This window comes from Lucilia cuprina, chromosome 4 (assembly GCF_022045245.1).
Source record: "Lucilia cuprina isolate Lc7/37 chromosome 4, ASM2204524v1, whole genome shotgun sequence".
In the NCBI taxonomy this organism is placed as follows: domain Eukaryota; kingdom Metazoa; phylum Arthropoda; class Insecta; order Diptera; family Calliphoridae; genus Lucilia; species Lucilia cuprina.
Window position 1 is genome coordinate 32,641,625 of NC_060952.1, and position 15,880 is coordinate 32,657,504.

Consider the following 15,880-nt stretch of genomic DNA (forward strand, 5'->3'; position numbering starts at 1 on the left):
AGATAGATAGATAGATAGATAGATAGATAGATAGATAGATAGATAGATAGATAGATAGATAGATAGATAGATAGATAGATAGATAGATAGATAGATAGATAGAGGAGGTAGGTAGATATAAAAATTTAAACGATTTCAATTACCAAATCCTTGTTGTCCTTAATAATTAACTTCAGCCTATAACAAAAATTGTATATTCGATTACAATTTGTATTAATTTTAAACACAATAGTTTTTTAAATTTTTGTTCTGGTGAGAAACGTATTAGAACCTACTTTGTACCCTTGAAATTTTAATTTCCCTCGTAGGGAAAGTCGATATCGAATAACTTGTTGTGAACAATTTTTTACAATAGTTGATTTTGGATAGAAAAGCTGTTCACGACAAAAAAGTTAGTGAACGAACAAAGTGAAAAGAGAACATATTTCATGTAAAAATATGTTCAAAATTTGCGAAAATTATTTAACCAATCTTCTTCGACAATTTATTGATCCATTTATTATATACATTGTTTAATACACGCACATTAACTCCCTAATCCCACAATCTTTGTGAGCAAACATAATTCCAACCAATATTAATGCTGTTTTTTTTTTGCATCATAATATTATTATTTATATAAATATTTTAGTTTTTTTTTCCTAAAAACTAAATATTTGTATTTAAAGTTATAAGAGATAAATATAGCAGAAAAATAAGAAGTAAAACTTTTTTCATGTTTGTCTGTTTTATTATGTATAGATGGATGAATGAATGAAGAATGATGCCAAACAAGACAACGTTTGATGAATTTGAAATTTGAACAAGAAAATAAAATATTTGCATTTGTTGTTAGTGCTTTTGCTAAGAAAACTAATATGTAGTTGAAGTAAACTAAAGAAATATATATTTTATGTCAGATATATTATGATGTATTTGTATGTATTTATTATTTCTAAATATTAAGTTTCGAGTAGATATTTAAGGCTCAAGAGTGATTTATCAAAAAAAAAAATAAGACAGAATAAGTATCTTTATAAGTAAAATATTAAGGCAGCGTTACGTTGAGGAAGTAAGAAGAAAATATTAAAAATATTTTTAAGATATAGAAAATTTAAATCTGCAAACAAAATTGATCGCAACAAATAGTAGTCAAATGGGTATAGACTAAGTCATTACCGTGTTATTGGTTATTTATTACTAGAACCATTCTAAGTAATGTCAATGATTTGTTGCAGTCATTGCGATGTTAGGTGTAGTCTATTGCTGGGTATGTGAACAACAATAATTTAGTTCAAGACATATATAATATAACTTCTCGTACTTCTTCGTTGCAATGTTTCCTTCATATCATATTGGTGTATTGTAAGCTTGTCTGCCGGGACTATCAACTGGTTATGTCAAATGTATCCTCGGTTTTTTCCTGGAATTATTTGACTGGGGTTCTGGTTCGAACACCTCATTATCTCGTACTACGTGTAACCTGTTATCCACAGGACTTTGTCCTGGCTTGTCAGTTGGTCGATGTTCTTTTGGGATCCACTTAGTAGCTGTGGTTTTAACCCAAATTTGCGCGAAGGAGGTGCTTTGTTAAAAGATTGATAGCAGTACAAATCTCCAGCCATAACTGTGGAATAATAAAATTTGCGGGTTTTTGTGTGGGGGGAGTAAATTTTCCTGTTTTTATCCCCCCCTGGTTTCGTACTTGTGTTGTAGTGAGCCGGATACTTGTTTTTGATGGTCGGTGGAGTTGGTTAAGACGTTGTGGCGTTGTAAACTTCAATCTTTAAATTTCTTTTGGTGAAAGTAGGTCCTTGTAGCTATTTAGACAAGTCTGTTAATCAAATATAGAAGTGTGTTTTCGAACGAGCCCCCCCCGGCATGTTTCCTTGATGAGTGCCACATCATGGTGTATTACAATCCGTGGGTAGATAGGTGCCACCAATACCTGTGGTCTTCCGGGGCTATAAATTGGTATTGACAATTTAATTGACATAATCTGGTACTACGGGTGACCAGTTGCCCGCAGGGCTATGTCTTGGCTAGCCAGTTGGTTGAGGTTCCTTCGGGATCCACATAGTGGCTGTGGTTAAAACTCAAATCCCTGGAAAAGGGTTGCTTGGTTAAAAGACTGATACACGGTGAATACGACTTTCATAATACATTTATGTTATCGTTCTAGATGCTGGAGAGGTACGAATTAGAGAGCATAAATGGGAATTATTAAAATTTTTTATTTGAGCTAATAATGTAAAGATTGGTTATACGAGGTGGAGTTTTCTGATGTCTACTTTCATTCTATAGAGAGAATGTGATAACTGATGGATTTGACGGATGGAGTTGGCAGAGTGATGTGTAAGAATGTTTAATCTAACAAGAATTGAAGGATGGAAGTAGTGCAAGGTCGTCACTGCCCTCTCTTTGATTTTTTAGCGATTTTCCTACATGGTTGAGTGTATGCTCAACTTATCGCAGTGGGTCTTTGTGACTACTGAAATAAAGTCTTGTCAATTAATATGATCCGTGTTTCGGACTACCAATGACGTCTCTTCTAGGTGCTGTTGCCGAAACAACAGAGTCATAGTAGTGTGGATGAGCGACATTATGTCGAGGTGGATTGAGCTTGCTCATGATACCTGTCTTTCTCCAACGTGACTACTATGGCAAGAGATTAGATAGGTCGTACATGGACCGGTTATACATGTACCAAAATTGCACGCAACCTGCGTGTAAGATACACAAAGGGGCAGTGGTGAGTTGTTTACTTCTTACTCACCCAGTGGTTGTAAAAGTACCACCGCGTGATAGGCCATAATGCCAGGCACTCACGAAAAGCAATTCGACTCATGTGTGTACCAATTACATTCTCTAGGTGTTGTTGTCAGAAAACAGACGCCATCCCAGTAGTTTGGTTGGGCGACTTAAAGAGGTCCTGGAATGCACTGGAGTGATTTTTTAGCTGATGAGAAAGTTTGTAGGGAGAGGGCATTTTTTATAACATCAATAGGGTGTTTTCAACTGATGTTGAGACCGCCTCTTCTATCGCCTCTAACCAATGATTACCTTTTCCTTTGTCGGCGTTAAATTGAGCTTGACTTATGATACAATCATGTCAGGTGTTTACTTAAAGCACTCCGGCATTAATAACTTCTTGTAATTACAACAGAGACTACCCTAATGTTTAGATTTCCCCTTAATAAAAAATTTGACAAAAATATTCAATAATTGGACCTGCATATACATATTTTGTTTCTATTAACAACGTCCTAAAAAAATAAGACAAAAATTTATGCGAAAATGAAACTAAACCAACAATTTGACAACATATTTATTCATTTAAAAGCAGCATGTGTAGTACAAGTATGTAATTTTAACTAATTTAAAGTTTTGTAATTATTTGAAAGCTATTAATTTCTATACTAAATATTTTATAAAAAAAATTTTTTTCTGCTGCTGTTGTTTGTAATTTTCTTAAATTACACAAAAAAAAACATGAATAACATGAATTTTTTGTCATAATACAACTTGTTGTCGCATGTTAGTTGGTATTATTTTACTCGAACGTATCACATTTTGCCACAAGTTATTACAACACAGTTATTCAAGGTTTTCGAATTTGTTTTTTTTTTTAATTACTAAAGTTTTTTTATATATATCTATTTCTATCTCTTTCTTAAACAAATATTTATTGGGCCGTTATTAATCAAAACTTAATGAAAATATTATTTTGAGTTTTTGTTTTTTTTTTCAAATAGATTTTTATCTATTTTATTTAAAATAAATGTGCGTAAATTGAATTTTCTTAGAAGGTAAATATGAGAAACCATAAAAAAACTTGTCAAAATTTATATAATTGATGAGATTTTTTTTTTTTTTTGAGCAAAATCATATAAAGTTTAATTTTTTCTTGCTAAGATTATATTGTATTTTTTTTAGCCATAACTATTACAAAACAACACAAAAGTATTAATAAAATCATTAAAAAATTGTCCACCATAAACTGTCAATTAAATTTAGAAAATCACTTATTATTGTGACAGAAATAAAAACTTTCAAACAAATATGTTTATTTTTTGTTTAATAACATTATTTATTTAAAATCCAAAACAAAAAAAAATCAATTAATTAAATAGCAACAAAAAGCTCATCAACTTTAACTAAAAATAACATTAATAATATTGCCACTTTAGTTTGGCCCCTTACTCCAGTTAAAAAAAAAAAAAACTAAACCAAAACAAAAAAAAATCAATCAAATTTTTAGCTGTTTAATCGTTTTTATTAATTGCATATTGACTGACAATTGCATTCATCAGTCACAATTAATATCATGATATTCCATTAAAAACAAATAAAAAACCACGTAAAATATGTGATAATTATCAGTTTTCTGTTTTGGTTTATTTATATTTGTTGTTCAACTTGCTAATACTTAATGTAAACAAAATGAACACAAAAAAAAAACATGTTAAATAAATAAATTAATTAAGAAGTAGTGCAAAAATATTTTCAACTTACTTTTACACATTTTAGTATATGTATATATATTTTTTTTATATTTTAGCAAAATATTTACAGTGAAGAGTAAATTTATGGTTGGATTTAAAAAAAAAAATCAAAAATTTAACAAAATGTTAAATTTTATGGGGAGTCTGTGCAGATGTTTGTAAGATCTAAAAATATTGGTCTTATACCTATCTTAAAGTATTCTCAGAATCACATTCCGACATGATTTCGATATGTACGTCTGTCTGTCCTTCCGTCTGTCTGTCCTTCCGTCTGTCTGTCTGTCTGTCTATCTGTCGTTTCGTATGTGTGTCCTTGTAAAGCTACAGCAATTTTCAAGATAATTTGATGAACTTTGGAACAAAATCTTCTATTTGTCCAAGAACCAAAGGTTAAAATCAGTCCATTATTTCCCCGAATTTTGCTTTTGATCTCATAAATATGTTAAATGCTGCTTCAAAAATCGTCTAATTTTCGTAACGAACGGGCCTCATTCCATTCACTCACTCATTCCACCTTATCCTCATACAAATAACGTTATAAAAACTAATATCACAGATATTCCATGGAGTAGAATTTACTCCATGAAAGTACTAAAAAGACCTAAAATGTAATAAATTTAACACTGACGTGTCACAGGAGGGATGTCCTTTTTATATGATTCCAAATTCACTACATCTCAGAAAGCAATTTTTACGTTTTTTTTTTTTTGAAAGTTATTAAGAAGTGAAAATGTATAATATCTTAAATTTAAAAAATGGATTATTTTCGCTTCTTTTGACGTCAATAAACATCACTTCCATAAAAGTTAAAAAAAAATCACTTAGTGTTTCTTGAGTTAGTGATAAATGTGATTCTTTCGGAAGTATTTCGTTTTATGTACCTTTTACTTTACTTAAAATGTAGAATTTTTTTCTAATTTTTTATTTTAAATTAAATTAAAATTGTTAAGAATTTAGTAAAAAAAATTTACATAAAAATAAAATTTACATAATGTCAACAATGTAACTATGTATTATATAATTTATAAAAATTGTATATAATATACAAAGTTTCATAGTACAGTAGGTATTTTATAAAATAGGCCGAAACAATCTATCTTTTGAAATAATTTTTCTGATATTCGGATATCTTAAGGATCCTTATATCTTAAGGATCTAAATCTTCAATTATTCTTTATGACAAACGCATGAAAAATAATAGAAACAACGTTTGGTTTTTTTTGCTATTTTTAATTTAATAAATTTTTTCACAGAGATTTAAAAGCATTTACTAACAAACTGCGAAATTTTTTGAAAAATTATAGAACAAATTAAAAAATGCTTAAATTTAACATTAAATACTATGGTGATTGATATGAGAGATTCGCTACAGCAAAATGCAGCACACTTACATGTTATACCGTTCACCTTCGTGAGAAGGGTATATATAAGTTTGTCATTCCGTTTGTAATATCTATAATATAATTTTCCGACCGTATAAAGTATATATATTCTGGATCCTTATAGATAGCGAAGTCGATTAAGCCATGTCCGTCTGTCTGTCCGTCTGTCTGTCTGTCTGTTGAAATCAGTTTTTAAAGGACCCCAGATATCGGCGAGATCCGAATCTTCAATAATTCTATTAGACATGCTTTCGAGAAGATCGCTATTTAAAATCAGCAAAATCGGTCGGTAAATAACGGAGATATGAGAAAAATCCGAGACAACCTCTGAAAATTTCATCAAAAAATTGTTATAAAAGCAACAAAAACAAAATCTACGTCTCGTCAATGTTTACCAGCAATGAATCAGAGGTCGAAGGCGACCGGCTTCGAGTCGGAGCTTAGCCGCCGAACTATATTTAGTTGCTTGAGCCGCCGCCGAAACATTCGGCTTAAATCGACTCAAATTTTTTAATATTTTTTATTAACTAGACTGTAAGATCAATTATGTTTAAAATACACTATGGTGAAGGGTATATAAGATTCGGCACAGCCGAATATAGCACTCTTGCTTGTTTTATATGTTCTTGTCCTGACAAAAATTTCAAAATTCTAGCTGTAATGATTTTCCAGATATACGATTTTTTGTATTTTAATCAAATGCTAGGTGCCATGCCCCCTATTGCTAAATAGGCATTTTAGTACCTAAATGTTTACATGAATATCGAGTTATTCGTGCAAAATTTGATTTCTAGCTTCAGTAGTTTTGTAAATTTTTACAAGGTAAAATTTATATTTTTCTTCTTAGAAATATGATAATTTACAGCGTATAAAATATTAGAAAAATATTTAAAAACATTTATTTTACTTAAAATTGTAAATTTTCAATTGTTTACCTAAATTTTACATAATGTCAATAATGTAAAATTTATACTATACTTTGAAATTATTTGAAAATACACAGAAAATATTTATATATCCAACATTTTATAACAAATCATATTGTTTACCCTATGTCAACAATGTAAATAACGAAATATTCAAGAGATTTTACAATATTTTTTACTTAAAAATTATACAACATAGTTTACTAATTTTTAAATATTTACATTATGTCAACAATGTAAATATATTTAAATTATATAAAATTACCTCAAAATCAATATAAAAATATGAAATTTGTCGTCGTATATAGAAACATGAAGTAATATGAGCAAACACTATGCAACAATAGTTGCAACAATAGTTTTTTTTCAAAACTAAAATTTTATTACAGTGCATTTCAATATAATCAATCACTATCAATAAATTAATAATAAAAAACAAACAAAAAAAACTGAATAAAAAGAGAAGTGAAAAAAAATTGCATGTATGCATAAATAAATAATACATGTAACTAACTAAACTGCAATGCACACACTTATTTGACAATAACAAAAAAGACTACATAAAACTAAACTTAAAATAAAAAAAAATAAAATATTCTTTCTAAACATCATCATAAATAATTCAACTCAATTTTACTGTTTCAGTTTTTTTTTTTGATCTTGTTTTTATTTTTTTATTATTCTTATCTTCACCACTTGATTTTATGAAGTTAAAAGAGGGAGAGAGAGAGAGAAAAAAACTAAACAAAAAATGTGAATGCTTGAATGAAAATGCATGAATGAATCTCAGTGACAAAATAACGAAAAAAAAACAAAAGTCATAGTAGCAGCAACAAAACAACAATAACATCTACTGAATATAAAATACGCAAAAAAACGGCAAACAATAACAACAGTGGTTTTATCAGCTTATCTCTCGGTTTGAGTTGAACAAAAAAATTAAAGGGGGGAAAATAACAAACATGTCATAAAAAACAACAACACATTTAAACACATAACTACTAGTGCAAAAAAAATAACTAGAACTAAAATTCTATGTAAGAAAAATTTTACGTATGAGTATTGTCTATTGTTTGTGAATAGTACGTAGTAAGTACTTATCAAGTTAATTTTTTTTTTAAAAAACTTCTAATTGTAATTGCGGGCATTTTTTGTATAGCAAATACTAGTATAAAACTAACAATATGAAGAGATTTACAAACACGTACAAACTCGGAAACAGGGCTGTAAATGAATAATTTTATTGAGATTCTACACCACTATAGTGGGGAAGGTGTTATGCGTTATTGTCCAAAAATATTGTTCCTACACCCACCTTAAAGAATACCAATCGACTTAGACTAACTTTTAAAATCGATTTAGCCACGTCCGTCTGTCCGCTCGTCCGTATGTCTGTGTGTTCATGTGTGTGCACTCAAATGGATGAAATTCGACAAATACCCTTCTTTTGATCCAAAGTAATCCTCTTAGAATCACTTTCTGAGTCAATCCTACACTCAACATAAAGTATACCAATTAACTTAGAATCACTTTCTAAGTATATTTAGCTATGTCTGTCCGTCTGTTTGTAAGTTCATGTAAAATTTGTGCTCAAACACAAATTGTTGAAATTTAACACATACTCTTCATTTAAAGCAAAGGTAAAATTATTTCACCTAAGCCTCATACAACCATACACATATATGTCCTCTTTATAATCGATGTCGTATCGTTGTATGTCATAAAATTTTTTTCAAATAAAATACGATACAACCGTACAATACCAATTGTGAATTGGATAATAGAAATAGTGCCAAGTATCCTCTTTTATAGGTTCTCACACGCTCGAGAAACAACATAAAGTTTTATTCGTAAAATGATGTTATTGTTCTGCTTTGTTTTTATAAACAAGCAAGTAACAAAAAATCTAAATTTCTGATGAAATTTTCAGAAGTTGTCATGGATTTTTGCTGATATTTCCATTATTTATGAACCGATTTTGTCGAACACATGTCTGACAGAATTATTGTAGATGTGGTTCCTGAAGATAACAATTAAATTCAACAAACGTACAGACACACTGATAGACATTGAGTATTTAAAATGAATTTTACCTTGCCTCGGATATGAATTAAATTGTGGACATTTAAGTAAAATTTTGACGAGGCTTTTCATAGGGGCTAAGGTCACATTATGGAATTCGCGAGGGTCATCAAGTCTAGTTTAGAACTTGGTTTTTGAGCTTTTTGTCGAGATATTAGTATATTAAACATAACTATGAACTTAAAAGGCCTATTCGGGGGTTCAGTTGTATGGGGCCTAGGTGAAATAATGGACCGATTTTTACCATTTTCAATAGGCTTCGTCTACGGTACCATAAAATATCTTGTGCTAAATTTCATTGAATTATCTGTAAAATTGCGTCATGTAGTTTGATCACAAGGTTTACAAGCCCTATTCGGGGGTTCAGTTGTATGGGGGCTAGGTGAAATAATGGAGCGATGTTTACCATTTTCAATAGGCTTTGTCTACGGTACCATAAAAGATCATGTGTCAAATTTCATTGAATTATCTCTAAAATTGCAACCTGTAGTTTGATTACAAGGTTTACAAGCCCTATTCGGGGGTTCAGTTGTATGGGGGCTAGGTAAAATAATGAACCGATCTTAACCATTTTCAATAAGCTTCGTCCCTGCGACAATAGAGTATCATATCAAGTGAATTATCTTCAAAATTGCGACCTGTAGTTTGATTACAATGTTTACATGGACGGACGCACAGACGAACGGACATAGCTAAATCGACTCAGAGAATGATTCTGAGCCGATTGGTATACTTTAAGGTATAGGACCAATATTATTGTGCGGAAAAATATTGTTGTGCGTTACAAACATCAGCACAAACCCACTAAAGTAGTGTAGAGTATAATTACAAACTGAATGACAAACTTAAATATACCATAAACATCTGTCTATCCCCAACGGGGCTACTATGGCAAGAGATTAGATAGATCGAGTACTTGAGCAAAATGCATGCATACCAGACGTAAATTACGGATGGAAGTGGCAATTACATACACAAAGGGGCAGTGGTGAAGTAGGCCGTCAAGGCAGATGTTCACTTCCCCCGGGGGCAAATAACCCCATCATGGTGTTATTGCAATGCCGGGAAAAAGAGGTGCTACTAGTACCTTTAGTCTGCCGGGACTATGAACTTGTGATGTCATTTAACATCTCGGCTAATACTAGGATTGATTTGACATGAGTTCGAACCAGAGAACCTCATAATCTGGTACTAAGGACGACCAGTTGACCGCAGTTGGAAATGAGTTGGTGTTAAATGATACAGAATGAATGAAATGTTATACAAGCTGGCAAGAGTAAATGTGTCAGATGAATGAGAAGTGTGCTCGGTTGACTGGTGTTGGATTGAAAGGTATTTTATACATGTAATACCTCTGAATTTTCCATCCTTGTCCAGCTATGTTCAGAGAAAATTCTGCTCATAACACAGTGTGTGCTCTGTGAGTAAGAACAAAGTCTTCGGCTTATTTGATTGATTCGTACGTTTTACCGGTTATGTCTCTCAGCAGACGCAATCCCATCTACGTGTTTGTAAACGGAAGTGATGTTTTTGCATCTCAGAAATTAAGCAACGGGACAGTAATAGTCAGAGGTTAGACAGTACTTGACCGGAAATTTCATAAATGTAAATTGCCACTAGCGTGTAAGAAGCACAATAGGGCGTTGGTGAGTGAGAGGCTCACCCTATGATTGAAAAAGACCACCGTAAAACAAGGCCAACACAGCAGATGTTCACTAAAATACTTCGACATTAATACCCTTCAAACTACCAGTCCAGTTGGGAAACTTTTGATTTTGCGTGAGAAAGAAAGAGAAAAAAGTCATTCATCTCTCTCGCGGTACGGAGTTTCTCGTACTCAGAAACTTGTTTTGTTTTGTTATTCTTCTCATTCAAACAACAATAAATCAATGCAATTTACACGTAGTTTCTGAAACAAAAGTTTCTATGTGTGGACAATAAGGAAATTTCAAAAGAGAATTAAGAAAAAGTTTCTCAACAAAAATTTCCTAGTGTGGACCAAGGTCAAACGAAAATGATTTTTTAACAATTATTTTGAATTTTTTGGAAGCGACCATTGACCGATAAACACTCCATATATTAACTTTAACATTATGTTTTGTTTGATTGAACTGCCAAGGTTGCTATTGCTCTTTTTATTCTCATTTTAAATTTAAAAATTGTTTTTGCTTCTTTTTTTATCGTCCTTTACTCTACTCATTGAGTGTTTATTACACATTTTTTTTAATTAGTTTTAAAATGTTGCACATAATTAAAACAAAACCTTTTTATTATTATTGTTATTATTTCTTGTTTATTTTTTTGTTTTTAATTTGCTGTTTTATTATTTAATAAATAAAAACACTTTAAGCATCTGACTTGTATCTTGTGACTTTTAAGTGTAAAATAATGTGATATAATTTTTTTAAGAAAACCCAACTGTATAAGAAACTAAAGAGAGGAGAGTCAACGTAATGAATTTGATAAGAACATTTTAATTGGTTGCAACTTTAACATTTATTAAGTTCAAAAGTTGGTACGTTTGTTTACTTTTTTTTACATTTCTATTATAATGTTAAGTGAATATTATTAAATATATTAATTAAGAACTTAAATTGTACTTAATTAACATCTCCTCTTTTGCTGAGTATAAGGGCCTAATTAGTCAAAATAAATATTTATTTTTTTTAAAAATATTTTAAGGAGTGAGATCGAAAAATTCTTAACACACGTTTTTCATTACATTTTTCAACCAAAGTATTATTTGATTTTTTTTTGATCAAGTTACCTTTGAAAAACATGTCAGTTATTATGTGTAATGTCAATTATATTAATTTTTTTGTTAATCTGATTAAAATGAGTGACCAGAAAAAAGTGCGTACTGAAATTATTAAATATTTTCAACTAAACCCAACTTGGTCTTACAAAGGTCTGCCGTCAAACTGTTTCCAAAGTTATTAAACAGTACCGGGAGAACTTGTCAGTTGATAGAAAACCTGGTTCAGGTAGAAGGAATGGTCCACATGATGTTTCTAAAGCCAAAAAAATAGAACGCATTTTCAAAAGAGCTCCCAACACATCCGGTAGGAAAGCAGCTCGGTTAGCTCAGTGCTCGGACTATTTGGTACGAAAAGTTAAAGCTAATGCAGGTTTTAAAACATAAAAGGCTCAAAAAGTTCCTGACAGGAACGCTGCTAAAAATTTAGAGGCCAAAAACAGAGCACGGAAATTGAAGTCAAGTTTTATAAAAAAATATTCTTGCTGCATAATGGATGACGAAACGTATGTTCTGGCAGATTTTTCGCAGCTTCCAGGTCAAAAGTTTTATGTTGCTGATGCTCGAGGGAATGTTGAAGAAAAGTTTAGGACCTAAAAGCAGGCAAAATTTCCCAGAAAGTTCTTGGTATGGCAAGCAATATGCATTTGCGGCAAAAGAAGCCAATCATTTGTTACAACGGGCTCTATAAATACCGAAATTTACATCAAGGAATGTTTACAAAAAAGGCTGCTTCCATTCATAAGACTTCATAATGTGTCCACTTATTTTTGGACTGACTTGGCATCCTGTCACTATGGTAAACAAGCCCTTGAGTGGTACAAGAACAATAATGTGGTATTTGTACCAAGAGAGAAAAATCCTCCAAACTGTATGTACCCAGCCAAAACTTGGTAATGATTTGTAACTGTATCCTCTAGCATATGTGTTAATGAATTTTTCAACGACTACTAGGATATGAGGGGGAACATACGCCACTTTTTTTGAGGCGGTTTCAAATTAAAACCACAATACAAGTTTTTATTTTTTCTTTGTTCGGATACTTAGATGTGTTGCCTTTATTTTTATTCCTTTCGATCTTTTCGCATTGATCAAAAACGGCGATATCGCTCCATCCAGGGGGTAAATATGCCAAGGGGATGGGGTAGATTTGTCATTAGTAGAATAACACAAAAAATTACAAAAATATAAACATATTTTGCTGTTTTATAATTTAATTCCTCAAACATAATTCACACAATTTAGCAAAAAAGTTAAAGCAAAGAATATGTTAGTTAGTTAGTTTGAAACGAGGATGAATATACATCAAATCCGAAGAAATACACCTGGGCCCCTATCGGACCTGTTGTGTACCCCATAACCAGTGTCTCAGATGAGAATCGAACCCACCACCTCCAAGCTACCAGACTAGAGCACTAACCAATAAACTACCGGAGGCCACAAGCAAATAATTACTATTAAATTATTTTAACCAATTTTTTACATCACAAGTATTACATATATTTGGCGAATGTGCCCCAGGGATAGGTCTGGGGTTTAGTTTAATTTTCCTTAAGCTTCCAATTATGTTATCGAAAAAAATCTATTATGTATTATCGATCACTACATTTGACATTCTATTACCAACTAATATATTTTTTCTATCATAAAAACTAAAAAAATTTTGCACAAAAAATACACACAGTGAAATATTTTCACAGCTCTTTGAAAAAACAATCCATCCCGTCTGCCTCCCATCATATGTAAAGTTCATCATTCAAACTTTCACGGATGATATATAATCGATAAACGAAAACAAAATTTGATAATATGATAATATGATAAAATCGATTACTCGGTTTTCAACTTATTTGCTTTGACATATGTGCCCCTATGGCGAATGATCCCCCTTCTATCCTACATATTGTTCTGATTACATATTATTACTTTAATAACTTGTTATATAAATACTTTCTTATTTATTAGTCAGTTTTGCCGTTTTAATTTTTCAATCTCTTACCTGCTAATGAAACTTTTTGCTGGGTATGTCCATAAATTTGAAATTCAATACAGAATAAAAACATAATTTTTATTGCAGTTTCCTGCAAAAACAAAATTCTATACATTGTCTACCAGCAACATATGTGATTTTTATACCCTACACTACTATAGTGGAGAGGATATTATGCGTTTGCGGTGATGTTTGTAACATCCAATATATTGGTCCTAAACTCACCTTAAAGTATACCAATCGACTCAAAATCACTTTCGGAGTCCATTTATCTCTGTATGTCTGTGTATCCATGTAAACCTTGTGCGTACGCTACAAAGAAATTTGGCACACACTCCGCTTTTGGTCCATGACAAACGCTACTGAAAATGGTTGAAATCAGTCCATTTTTTCGCCCAGCCCCCATACAACCCTACCCCCGTTTTATAGATCTTCAAATTACACTACCGACTTTTGTAATGACCCGACCTCATTTGACTCTAGCCCCCATACAAACTCCCTTTCTGAAAATGACTTGAAGGTCAAAATTCGCTTATAAATAAGTAAAAATATTCCGGAATAAAGTTTAAAAACAAATTAAATACTTTATTTTTTAACAATTCTCATACTGACTGGTGTAGGGTTGACCATGCCCGCCTATACATTCATAATTGTTTTCTTTTTTTTTCAAAAAAAAATTTTTTTAATGGCTGCTATAAAAAATATTAAAAACATATTTAAACTTCGCTTCGTAAATGATGCAAATTTAGGTGTGATAACGATTTGTTAAAGAAAACGTTCCTCCTTCACTTTATATAGAACATTATCTATTAAATTCATATTTTTATGGGTTTTTATATTTATTTTTTTTATGTATAAAATTTTCATTAAACCAACATGAATATCAATTTATAGATGACTTGTTTCTAGTTTTATGTAAAAAGGTGTTAAAGAAGAAACAAGAATAAAACTCATAAAAATTTTATTGTTTATTTTATAGATTTAAACAGCAGGAAGTAATCTTTTACATAAAGTGAGGGAAAAAAGTCAACATACACCCTATGATTATGTCGTAATTGAGTAGTAGTAAAGACTGTAAATAAAAAGTTGGTGTGAACATTAAGTATTTCGATAAATTCATTTATTTAGACAGAAAAAATATATTTAAGAAATATAACAAAAATAATATAAACAATACATTAAATAATTCTAGGGAAAAAAGTGTACGTTCAGCTTCAAAAAGTAAATTTTAGTTAGAACTTCGTGGAAACTCTCTATTATTTTGGACTTTTTTAATATTTTGTTGGTCCACCTTGGGCTTCAATAACAGCTGCTAGTAAAATATTCTTATAGAGATAACGATCCATGTTTTTCTCTATAAAAACTAAATTCCCCACTCCAGATGAAGCCATCGCTGCCCAAACCATTACATTACCACCACCATGTTTAACAGTATTTGTTATATTTTTAGTATCATGTGCTGTATTGGGTTTCCTACAGACTTTTGATCGCCCATCACTTCCGAAAATGTTAAATTTACTTTCATCACTAAACATAACACGAATCCAGAAATCAGTACCCTTATCGATGTGTGCACGGGCAAATTCTAACCGAAGTTTAAGATTTTTCTCAGAAATTAGTGGTTATTTACGTGAGACCCTGCTGTGAAATCCATTGTCATGAAAAACGTTCCTTATAGTTTTTTAATTAACGATCTTATTGGAACATTTTGCTGTGTGTTCCGCTAATTTTGTTCAACTTATTTTTGGGTCCCGGATAAAATAAGCTTTGAATATTTGATAAAATAAGCTTGAATATTTTTTACACTTTAAACTAGGAACAATATAAGAAGGGTAATGCTATAATGGGGTTCCCCACTTTCTGCACTTGTTTTTTTACATACAAGCAGAGTTACCACATTGTATGTAGACTTTTTCTTGCTCGAAATTGTATTTTGCATGAATTATCATATTTTTTAAAGCTTTACACAAATATTAATTAATTTTGTTAATAACAAGGTGTATGTAGACTTTATACCTTCACTGTATATTAAAAAAAAAAGAGTTTTCTTTCAAAACAAAAAAATTACCCTTCAGGAATAATCTCATGTGACACTTGACTTACTAAAGCATCTTTAAGAGAGTTATGGTTTTGTCAGTATATTATGCATTTATTCAATTGGTTGTTTAGGTGCTACATATGTTTCTGACAGGGCCTCCCCAGCACCCAAAATTTTAGGTGCTAAACCTAAAAATTTATATAAAATGTTCAAGAATATTTTC

The 15,880-nt window shown here is 31.0% G+C and overlaps 1 protein-coding gene across 3 annotated transcripts in view; it reads left to right on the forward strand.

The window, feature by feature from the left end:
- Window positions 1-15,880, forward strand: part of LOC111682859 (G protein-coupled receptor kinase 2) — a 204,551-nt gene that overhangs the window by 117,698 nt on the left and 70,973 nt on the right. The window lies entirely within an intron of this gene.